Source organism: Anser anser, assembly GCF_964211835.1.
Source record: "Anser anser genome assembly, chromosome: 11".
Lineage (NCBI taxonomy): Eukaryota > Metazoa > Chordata > Aves > Anseriformes > Anatidae > Anser > Anser anser.
In genome coordinates this window covers 6473269-6485594 of record NC_139732.1, presented here as the reverse complement: position 1 = coordinate 6485594, position 12326 = coordinate 6473269, and the positions used below count along the sequence as shown (strand labels likewise).

General features: G+C 39.2%; 1 protein-coding gene across 2 annotated transcripts in view; it reads right to left on the bottom strand.

Annotated features, from left to right (window-relative positions):
* NKD1 (NKD inhibitor of WNT signaling pathway 1) overlaps nucleotides 1-12326 on the bottom strand; it is a 293721-nt gene that overhangs the window by 181688 nt on the left and 99707 nt on the right. The window lies entirely within an intron of this gene.

Below are 12326 nucleotides of genomic sequence, written 5' to 3'. Positions count from 1 at the left end.
TTACATCTTCAACAACTAATTTTACCCTGTGAAGCTGTTTGATAAAGTTACATTCAAAAGATAACTAATGTAAAAATAAATACATATTGTATTTATGCCAAACACCTTTTGGTTATCTCATTTATCCCAAGAATTTCCAGCATATAATTAAATGAGAATAATTGAAGGCCACTAGGCATACAATACATCACGTTGCTACAGCACCATGTGCTATAGCACTATGCAACCCTGTTGTAATGCTCCATCTACTTGGAGTATATTAGCAATTTCATTTCATCATCTTATGGTATCTGGCAAACGAACTATATATATTTTTTATCCATATGTTCTTATGGATATAGCAGATTGGACTAGATTAAACGTAAAAATGGTGCATTATAGAAATGCATGCAATTGTCTGCATAATTACACACTGGGCATGTTAGTAGAGCATTTGCATACATAAAGCTTCTTTTGCTTCAGAGAACTTTCACATGCACTTGAGATTGTTTCATACTTCAGATTGCTCCCCCAAATGGCATACCACGATATACAGCTAAACAATCTGCTAGATCAGTCATAGCACGACACATGTTTTTTCCACATGTGCCTACCAAAAATATCAGAGCCTACACGTAGCCTTCTTCTTTAAAGCAAGTAGCAAGGAACAGACTGTTTTATTCCCCTCCAAAACTTCAGTCCCAGTAGGCAAAATACAACCTTAATGTTCATGAAAACTATGGACAACAAAAAAGCACCAAATATATCACAAACAAAATATATCACAAAAAAATCCAACAAGCAAAACCAGACTGGCTAATGTCCAATTTGAATAGTAGTTAAACACATCTCTCTTGCTTTTATTCACTTTGGACAATGCAAATAATTAATCAAAAGCAAACAAACTACCAGAATTTATTTTTAAGTTAAATCTTATCTTTACCAATCAAATGCTAATGTAGGCAGAATAAGTCATGACTTCAGTTTGTGATGATGAATAAGATAAGCCTGTACTCATTTTAGGAACTTCTTTCTTGTTGCTGAAGTAACACTGACTAATAATACAACATGATGCATATTAAAAACAAGCCTTTTTCCTAATGGTTGGAAAGATTTAAGAATTGCTGTTAACAAAACATACCTTTTTTCTTGCAAATTTTCTAAAGAGTATTAAAAAAAAATCAAAAACTATACAGGTAGGCAGATGTCATTTTTACCTACAGAAGTATTAGTTCCAACTCTGCCTGCTTATTTGCAGGCTGTGTTCTTAAAACAATAGAAGTATCAATAAGTTGTTTACTCAGCTAGCAAGTGAGCTGTTTCTTTCGAGAACACTTTGTTAAACTAACGGGTTCTAGGACTGAATGAAATGGCTTAGTTTTCCTTTGTGCAGTGTCGCAGAATATGAACCTAAAATATCAATGGAATTTAACCTACAATTTACACTAGAGTTACGTGCTTTACAGGATCAGAACTAACTTTTAAATCAAGCCAGATAGACTGTTTTCTTGACAGAGTTTCAACTGAACAAAACACATGTAGAAAATTAGCCTAGTTTTAGAAGTTGGCCAAATCCAGAGAAGAGCTGGAAATATATTCCTTAGTGTTTCTCATTAGAGCTTGACTGACTGAAAGGATTTGATAGGAGAACGGCTAGTTCACGGCTGGCCTTTCATCTCGGGGACCTGTGCATAATGTGCCCCAGATTCTGCAAGTATGAGTTAGGTGGTGTCAGCACAGCCTTAACTGGAAGTTGCTTTTCATAGCATATAAACAGCGCATAACTCATGGGGCAGCACAGCTGGCAGCCTCGGTGCGGTGCTGGGGGCCGGGGCTGCGGGGGATCGCAGTGGGAGCGAGGGACGTGCGTGCACATCGCCTGCAGTCGCTTGCCTGGTGCTTCCCTTTGCTCCTGCAGTGCCTCCTCTCCTCCTCTGCACACCTTGCATACGAAGATTGCGGCCCTCAGAAATCTGATCCGGTCTTGTTGGAGCAATTGCTAAATTGCCTGAAAATAAATGTAGTTTTGCTCTCCTGGCAAATAGAAAAAATCTAAGCCCCAACCTGATATTGTTACTTGAATTCACTGCAATTCATCTGTTTCTTGCATCATAACCTCTCCAAGTACAGCTATGCCTGCACGTTAGTGAGAGCAATTGTCCTCCCCAGCATCTGGAGGGATTTGCATTTGAAGTACAATTTGTGTGGAATTAGTGGATACCCTACACATTAACAAAAGAAGAGTTCAATGTATATAAATCACAGCATGTTCTCTAATGTTGATGTGGTAATCAGATAAAACAGCCATATTAACAAGCTAGTCCAAAAGAAAGCATTAAATGCACAAATACAGTACATCTATGATCTGATCTATTGATTTCATCAAACTTTTTACATAATGTCTTGAAATTTGCTATTAAATCAGTATTTCTCACACTCAAGTAAGCAACCTAGTTCCAATATCCAATTTCCCTGAAGTTTTTCTCAACCACAAGGCAGTACAATTTATGGAGAAGAATATATACTATGACACATTTTTCCAAAGGGAATGTTTTTTGGAGAATCCATCGCTTTAATATCTTTTTTTGAAAACTTGTATGATTTAAATATTTCTGTGCAAGTATTCCTATTCACATGCCTCAGAAGAGCCCATATTCCTCAGCACAAGGCACTTTCTTACAGATAAAACACCTCAGATCCCACATAAAGAACATCCAAAGTTTGAACTTTATTTTTTTTACTTATGTGCAAATTCTTCTAGAGACAATTTTCTTCTTTTTACAGTAAACTTTGGCCTTTCAAAGATGTATTCAGTAATGACTCCCGTAAAGCACCTCTGCACATGGTGTTGAAGCAGAAAAAAAAAGTGAGATGCCTACTTCTCTTCTACTCCTGTTTAATCTGATGAACCTTCTGTAGTTAGTGGTCTCACAGAAACCCGGTACTATCTTTCATTATCCTCCATGGCCACGTTTTACATCTCAAATATTTATCTGCTCAGCTACACCTAATTGCCTTTAATGTTGCCTCTTGGGGAAGGAGCAACTATGAGCCACTTGATCACTCTTCCCACTGTTGCTACACAAAGACACAATTACAGCTCTCCCAGTGCTTATTTCTTACAGTTGCAACATCTGGAGCCAGTTAATAACGCAAGAATCAGAAGAGAGGGAAAGTATCTAGCCATGCGGTTTCTGAGAAAGGTCACTCCAATACATCCTACAAGCCCACAAACCAGAAAATGAAAGTTCTAATGTTATTTATTTAAAATATCATTACTTTTCAGCACTTTCCTGTTAGCGTGATCCCAATGTACCGACTCACCTAGCAGACACATGGTGGGGTGGTTGGCCGTGTGAGGAGCATTCCCCCGTTAGGGAGGATGCACAGAACAGGGATGCTGCTGGCATGCACGTGGCCAGGACAGCGTGGCCGTGCTGCTGTGCACCAATTTGCTGCATCGTGCTGTAGCAGGAAGAGAACAGTGCCACACCACACATGAGCAAGCAAGGCTTGAGCAGTCTGTGTTTCTCTACAGGCTCCACACAGCTTCATCCTGCTGCGGTCCACCTGCTGTTCCTATTCTCTAAGGTGCTCTTCCAAAAGATTATAGGTAGGTAGATAGATAATATATAACCATACTGAATAAATATCCGCCCACAGTACCTAATACAGTATATATAGGCAATATTCATTCTGCTGTCCAAGATTCACTTGGGTATGGAATTTGCTGAAAGATAAGGTAATTACATTTTTGTAATACATGAAAAATGCCAAGTAGCACACAGCTACTTATTCATAAATCAATTTTATATTGCAATGATACTTATAGATACAGACTTAAGAGTTAAAGACATGTTAGAGAAAGCCTTCAAGAGAAAACAGGCCATTTTGGTTTATGCACAGGAAGGTAACTGATAGAAGATGAGCTTTTGGAAAGCTCCAGAAAATTTTAAAGTGAAACATTTCATTATTTTTCCCAGTTTTTGAAATCTTATACAGTTGAGTAAAATACCTGCTGCCATCTCTTCAGCTGTTTCTATCAGTTTGACAGGTTGTAGCCTTCTGAGTCTGCCTGGTCACAAAGGATTAGGCAAAACTGCCTTATGTTTTTCTTCCCCTCTTGTTCCTCCATTTCTTCTCTCCTTTTTCATCTTTCTTGTGAATTTAGTGAGATTCCCACTTCTAAACTCTCAAGCTTTCAAAGTGTGACACATGAGTTTAACACATCCTGTTAGCTTAATATCTCACAGAGAAGACTTTCTTTCTGAAATGCTCTAGGTCAGCTTTACCACAACTATGAGAAGTAATTTCTTAAGGTCCTGATTCTGCTAAGTACTGATTACACTCAAATCTGGTATCAGGATTAGGACCTTTATGTTTTTCTACTGGAAGCTGATAAGATCAGAGGATGAATTTTTGTCCGCTGCCATCAATATGAAAAGAGTCACCAAGGAGGAGATATTCCTAAAACAGTGATGAACATGAAGAGGAAAAGGCGTGAAAGGGCTTTCAGCAATGCAATGGATGTCACTGCCCTGTGAACACACTCTGACACCTCCCAGAGAACCATCTCCCTCTCCACCCTGATAACACTTGTCCAGGAAATCATCTCTCTAGCCTGTCTGCAGCCTATACTCCTCCTTTGAACCCCATCTCCTCCCTCGAAAATGCTGCTCTCTGAGTCTCAGCTTCCTGCTTTTACCCATACACTTCTAGAGCTCTGCTGCCTTTCCTCTCCAAGCCTCCAAAGATGCTTTCAGAACTCAGTCCCCTAAAACTGCACCATTTAGGGAAGAAACAGATGAGAATTTGGCTTATATTTTTTTTTGGTGGTTAATAACTTGTTTTCCGTAAGCACAGAAAAAGTTATATCTGAAGATATCCTTGCTCCTGCCAAATTTGATGGCCCTGCTCCAAAGAACTCACACGTCTTCACATAGCTTTTCATATATTTGGAGAGAGTTGTTTTTTGTTGTTTTGTTTTTATTTAACCTATTTTCCATCATTCTTTTTCCTGTTAGACTTAGCAATTAAAAAAGCACGAGGAAAGTGCACTGCTCTTTTTTTTTTTCCCAGGTGAAGTAAAACCCAAAACATTTCAAAATCTGAACCACAATCACTGTTTTTTAGTGGTTTAGGACTAACAAGAGAAAGAAAGGCCATGCCATTCCACCACCCAATACAGCCTGGGGTGGGAGAAGCACTTTGTGCACTGCTCAGGGTGGCAGAATATCGTGCAGCACACTCAGACATACACGGACGTAGTACATAGGCATCAGATATTCACACTTCATGAAGCATGGTCTGAACAAAACTTGTCTTACAGCAGGCATTTTACATGGTCCTTTAAAGGTGTTCTGATGGCCTCCCATGAAATAAAAGCATTTTACAAAATTCACTTAGCTTTTAAAAACAAAACACAAAACCTTGAAAATTATTAATGAAATATCAAAGCTGAACAAATATTTAAGTTCAAAGTTTTAATCAAGTGTCCTATTAAATATATATATTACATATTTATTTATTTATTTGACCTTCAAAGAAAAGATTTTTTTTCCTTCAGTAAGCCCTGAAAAATAGGTAGGATAATGGAACATTGAAGCTGCAGGGTAATGCAGTCAGAATTTACAAGTGTGAAAGTGAATGATGGATTTGTACTAAGATGCAGACTTTGCTAGCTTGATCACTGAACAGTATTATTTCAGGAACAGTGTACAATATAGCTTTTTTTAATTTTATTTTTTTTTTACACTTTACATGTTCTGTGGATAGAAGAACCCACTAATACCAAATGGAGAGAAAAGTTTCAGCACTAGAGCCATCTGAAGAAATTCAGAGTAAGATTTTAAAATAAACAAAACAGAAAAAGTGATTTTTCCAGAAGAATGCTTCCTCCCCATCCCCTCACTCCTGTCTCCAACAGAGCCAGCACCAGATGTTTCAGAAACCACACACTGGGCATATACACAGGATCATCTGTCCCTCCTTCCAAGAAGGTCTCCTCCAAAGGGAAAATATCCAGCCAACTTAGTTCAAAGAGCCCTCCAGTAGCAAGAAGTAGTGAGCCTTCCATTTTAAATACCTCTTGCCTCTTAAAACAAAAATTTTAATGGAATAATTTGAAAATTTCAAATAAAAAATTGCATTACAAAAGTAGAAGGGTCTAAAGGATATTTTTGTCATTAACACATTAATCTCAACAAGTTCATGAGAATGTGATCTACAAACACAATGATGAAAACATTTTTCTCAGAATTAAGAGAATTACAAAACTACCACAAAAATTAAACCCTGCTGGAGAAGTAACATTTTATAGATTTAAAAAATGAGTGAAAGAATTTCACTCCAAAAATATATTTCATCCTAAAAACCACCCAATACATGCTTTTCCAAGGTGTAAACATTTTCCAAAAATGCAAGTGTCATTTCCTCAAATACCTGTAATGATAAACACCTAACTGTGAGCGGGATTTAAAAAAATAAAACACTTATTAAAGATGAATAGTAACATTCAGTAGAATGGATCCAGACATTGAAATCAAGATGAATAATTGAAAGTGGTTTTGCTCCCAAAGAAAATTAATGTACTGGTGAAAGAGGTACTTCCTGCTATCTGTAAGTGTATGTAAGTGTAACGGGCAATACTTTTGTCTCTGACTTCGGCTGCTTTTTCAATTCTAAAAGCAGTAGCTACAAAGATGCCATTAGGATTCCTGGTGACAAGCGACAGGGTCAGAAGCTCTGCTGCGGAGCAGAGGAGAGCAATGCCCAGGATACCACTGCAGCCAGCCCAGGGCAGCAGCCCAGGTTAGCAGCCCCTGCCTCGTTAAAGCCCCGTCACTTCCAGCACCTCTCAGGTTGCTCTGAAGCCCGCAGCCAGACAGCCCTGCCCCTTGCTGGACGGGGATCAAAGGATTTGGAAGGTGGCTTGGTGCCACCCCTCCCTCTGGCTCTGCTCCGCTTCACAAAGGCCAAACTCAGCACAGCTGAGAATCCACCCCGGCGTGTTAATCATACGGCCTGGGTGGAAGTGCTGTCACACGCAAGTTTTCGCTTCCTCCACCTTTTAGAGCCTGATGTTTTCAGAAGGACACAAGGAATGCTTTATCAGTGAGTAGACAACTTGATCTTGAAATGAAACAATTTGGTTGGAAAAGTCCTGTAGCTTGTAATTCTAGAAAGTAACTGAAGTTTTTAAGAAGTAAAAGCACGTTAAGTACAGAATATTCACAAGAGGAAGACAAGATCATGGCCTTGTTTCAGATGTCACATGGCGGTGAGGCGACCGACAAGGTCCTGACCAAGCTACTGGACATGTTTTCATATCAAGAAACATATCCTGCCATCGATACTGCAGTGATTTGCCAAAAGCGCAAGAAACCAAGTTAGGTGAGCCCAGACAGGCTCCTAGGAGTACAGCCTGGCACCAGAGGCCAATTTATTTTGGTTTGTCTTTTTGTCTTCATATAAAGAGAGACAAAGGAAAAAAGAAAGTACAGCAATTCCAGTGTGATGAAACAACGTCACAAGAAGATTTGTGCGTTCACAAGGAGCAGTTGCAGACATGATATTGGCAACAATTCTTAGGGAAAAACAAGCACATTTCACCCCAGTGGAGATACAACTCTTTACTGTAGTCCAGCCACAGTGCTGAGGTCCAGATAATTAGGAATTCTTTACTGTAATTATATTTAAATGGAACGCAGAATAGGGACATACCGCAGCTCTGTTCCTCAGATTCAAAGCTCCATTTCTTCTGGAAAACCCAAGGTTCAATCTTTACCAGGGAACTGACAGATATTTATAGTATCCATAATTAGTGTCAACATAGCATTATTTAATTCCAGAAGCTCGTAGGGGTTATTATAGTCAGGGGCTACTGTCTCCCGTGTATGGGATGGATTAAGATTACTCTGGCCCCTCACATTACGGCACACAAAGTTGCACATAAGGTCACAGAGACCAAGCAGACAAAAGACAACTCCCTATACAATGATAAAATATTTCAAGCTAGAAAAAGTTTCTGGATTATGGAGATGAATTCTTTCTGAATACTTTTTTCACCTCAAATCCCAGCCATCTTTAAAAGCAAGGTGACAGCTCTCATAAGAGAAATTTTTCTTCCTCTCTTCTACGATTTGATTCAGATCTCCTTTCCAGTGACAGAGAGACTGCCAGATTGTGTAAAGCCCAGAGATCTCTACAGCAGGCAGTCCGCTAATGACTCCAAGTTTGTGTAAGATACAGCGAGCGGCATATACAAAGAGACAGAGAGGGGAGACGAGAAGAGCATTAAGCGGCCATTCCCTTCTCCCACCAGGCAGGCTCCCAGCCCACAGGCTCAAGCCCCACGGACATGGCAGGGAGCTGCCTTAGCCCAGCTGGGCTCCGGGCATCCCCAGCCGGTCAGAGCAGGTGCTGCCACGCCACAGCTGCACCACTACAAATCATCTTTATTCAGAAAATACAACATACAGAGCCATAGGATTGTTTTCAGTCATTTGTTTGAATGGCTTATATTCTTGGTCTGCAAAGTTTGAAAACTTTTTCTTTTAACAGGAAGTTTCTTTCCCCCCCCCCCCCCCCCCCCTCCTTTCAGTATCAATTGCAAAACTGCCTAAAGTCACAGTCACACGTCAAAATCCTGACACCTACATTTAATGATTTCTGTTTTCATCCCAACAGTCTCACCCACTTAACTTCCTCATTGCTTGGCTATTGCTCCAGCATTCACACGTCTACATCTTAGCAATGTTTCATGGCTTGCAGTAGAATAACTCCATGGTGGCACGCAAACTGTAATGCAACTACCACAATTATTGTACCAAATGGACTTCACTCCCTCAGCAGAAGCAAATAAATAGCTTTTTTTTTCCCCCTGATTATAGTTTTCCCCTTCAAAACACTTTCATGGTTTCATGGTGTTCCCACACTACATAACTACCTCCTAGAGAAGAGCATTCAATTCAATTATACTAATAAAATGCACATCACTAATATCTTATATTCATTATTATAATTAGTGACAACATGCCAGCATCTAGGAGCCATAACCAAGACTAGGATCCTATTGCAGTTGGTGGTTTAGAGACATCTTGGAAGAGCCAGCCTTGGCTGGCTAAGTTTGCGGAACAGAAAGACATAGCCCAATTAAATTTTATCTTCTTGCCCAGGTTCACACAGCTGAATCTGTGTAGAGCAGGCAAGAAGGGTACAGAGCAGATCCAGGGGATGTACAGAAGCATTCAATTAAGATTGCACACGGATATCCTGATTTCACAATTTCAGAAATATTTAACACAAAATATTTGTGTATATATGTATGCACGGAAGATTCTGAAATTACAGAAGGTTATGGAAATCTTAATTACTTTGGGCTAGTCTCATAGATCACACAAAATAGACAAAGCTAATGTCCAAAAAAAAAAAAAAGGACAAAAACCACACACACACAAAACAACCAGGCAGAGCAGAAGTCTTTGTCTCCACTTGAAAGTTCCCAATCAAAAGCCTACAGAGAAATGTTTCATATCCCTGAAAGTACCTCAAAGGGACCTCAGGTAGGCAAACATGGAGAAGCCTGAAGAGCAAGGAGGAGACACAAATGACACCAGCTGAAGAGAGAAGAAAGAAAAAGATATTAAACCCTCACTGTACTTTTGTGGGACTGCCTTTCTTTTCACAAAAAAAAAGACGTTTCTTCACAGTGAGAGGTTTAAAGAATTCTTTCAGAAATTCCACATGGTCCTAAGGTGAGTGCTCCCTTTAAAACTCTCAAAGACTATTTTTCATTTTCCCTAAGCTATTTCCATTTTTATCATTCTACCTTCTGGCTAGAAACACATACTCAGCAGGATGTTATTTCTCACAAACAGAATCTTGAGACCACCTCATCCTCTTCCATGGACAGATATACCACGGGCTGCTGAACATCCAGGAGCAGAGAGTGGTAGGAGATCTGAAGTGAAACCCCACATAATTCCAGCTAACTACAAAATATACCATGTATACCACTTCAGGAAGTAATGCTGACATATGTTTCTTGATGCCCAGTGATAATAAAGAATGTGAGAGAGAACTTCTTTATAAATGTTATGATACCTTCACATCTTTCTCTTCTCTGCCCTAGGGAGTCATGATACTGATGGCTAAAGAAAGGCAGGAAATAAAACACCAAGGTGGAAACTCCTAGCTTTAAGCTTCCTTCTGGATCCTGTCACATTGTTTTTCCCTCTGTTATGGAGATAGAAACTGGGGCATCATTTTGGCCACGGAATTTTGGCCAAGCAAATCCAAGGGGAGGGAAAAAAAAGAAAAAAGAAAAAAGAAAAAAAAAAAGAGAATAAAGGATTTCTGACCTTCTTTTGCACTCAAATATTCCACATGCCACAGAGACTGTTACTTTTATAGTTGTTTTCAAAGGCTGACTTTCCCATCTTCTTAATCTATTTCACTCATTCAGCCTTCATGCTAGCTTTTAACCACTGCAATGTCTGTTAGGTCCTAGAGCCAGCAGACCCACATTGGAGAAAAAAAAGTCCTTTTAGTATCTGATCTACCCATTGAGAAGAAGAAAGGAAAGATTATAGCAGGGGTGTAGTGGAGCAGAAGAAAAGCGAACAAATTATTTTGTTTTAGCCCTTTTTTGTAGTATCTCCACAGCTGAAATTCTTCCATGCATTTGGAGTCCCAACAGTCTTCCTGATGCCCTAGAATGAAATTGAACATGCTATAGAGGAATTATGCACGACTTTGGTCTCTCGTTTCTTCTTAAATGAGAACTGAACAAAGATTTCAGTGGTAAAAGGATCTTCTACAGGCCTTGTGTGTTGTGACTGTCCATCCCACTGGGGAACTGTGCTGCAAACTTCATATGTGTCTACAGTATAAATGATACTGAGAAGTTCATGTTTAAGAAGCAACTGAATAGCATAATACTAATGTTCAGAAGTGCTCAGATTAACAATGCATTTTTCTTTTTTTCCATTGCTTTTCTTGGGATTTCTAAGTTTTAAAATATTATTTGGAAGTTCTTTTGGTTTCTTTGCATTGAAGTTCTTTTTGTACCCAACAAGAAGCATTGATCTATTTTAGCAATTAAACAAGAAATGGTGACACACTCATGGGAAAGAAAAAGCTTGGAGAAGTCTTTCTTGAGTTACTGGATATCCCTTGGAAACTTTCAGCCCTATGGAAGGCTGAAAGGAAGAAGGAAAGAGAAATGAAGAGTGATGCCTGGTTTGAAAAATGGACTTCCCTCCAGAATTATGAGGTAGACAAGAGCTAATAAGTTGGCTGACAAGCAAATGTAGGTAAAAAATGTAGGTAAAAAGCACTCTGAAGAGTGCTACTACAGCTTTAGTATAAATTTGGAAACTGTTGGTTTTTTTTGTTTGTTTTGCTTTTTAAAAGAAGTGTTGCAAGGATCAGATGCAGATGAATGTAATACAGGATCCACTTAGATAAATTATCATTTCTATTTAATCTACAGGATAAACCAAAATAATCACATCTTTACCTCTCAGATACAGCAAATAATCTTCATGTACTCCTTTTTTTCCCCTGAGGCTGACATAAAGTCACCAGATGGGTCATAATGGAAACGGTGTCTTCCACCCCTTTGCCTCTTTGTACCTAAGCAAATGACCTCCTTTAAGATGAATTCTCCAGAAAGCAGATAACCGAATTACCTGAGTGCTTATCCACTTCAAAGGGGCTCTTTATAGGAGACATAATCAGATTCTGATGCTTTGATCAAGGGAATCTATGAACCTGCTTACTCGATCACAGACTCTACTATTTGCCATGAAGAGATAACTTGTCAATTACAGAACATACATCTGCTCTGAGTAACATTATTGATGACTTGAGAGAAGGAATGCATAATTCAAAGGGTAAACCCCTTAGGAAAGCTGGCAGTGGCTGGGGATAAAGGAATTCAAATGAGACAGAGGGTAGCCAGCCTAGAGGTAAGTTGCAAATGATTAAATAGTATCATCTGTTGTGCTCTCTCTTAAAATGGAACATAAAAGTGAAAGGGACTTGTGTTCAAATTTGGTTAGCTGGTTAAAGTCTCGTTCAAATCTGGTTAGTAATATGGTCTGTCAGCACAAATCCTGCCACCCTTACTTTTCCCAGAGCAAGACTGGTTGGCTTCATGGCAGAACCTGAATGCTTCTGCCATACCAGACTAAGGAGCTACTGGTCCAGAGAAGCTTATTCGAGGGCAGAGTTCATTCTCGCATCTTGCTTGCCATGAACAGACCTGTGTTTCCAAAGCTTGTGTCATTATTATTTTTTTTTTAAAAGAATCTTATAGGCTTTTCTCAAAGACCTATCTGAAG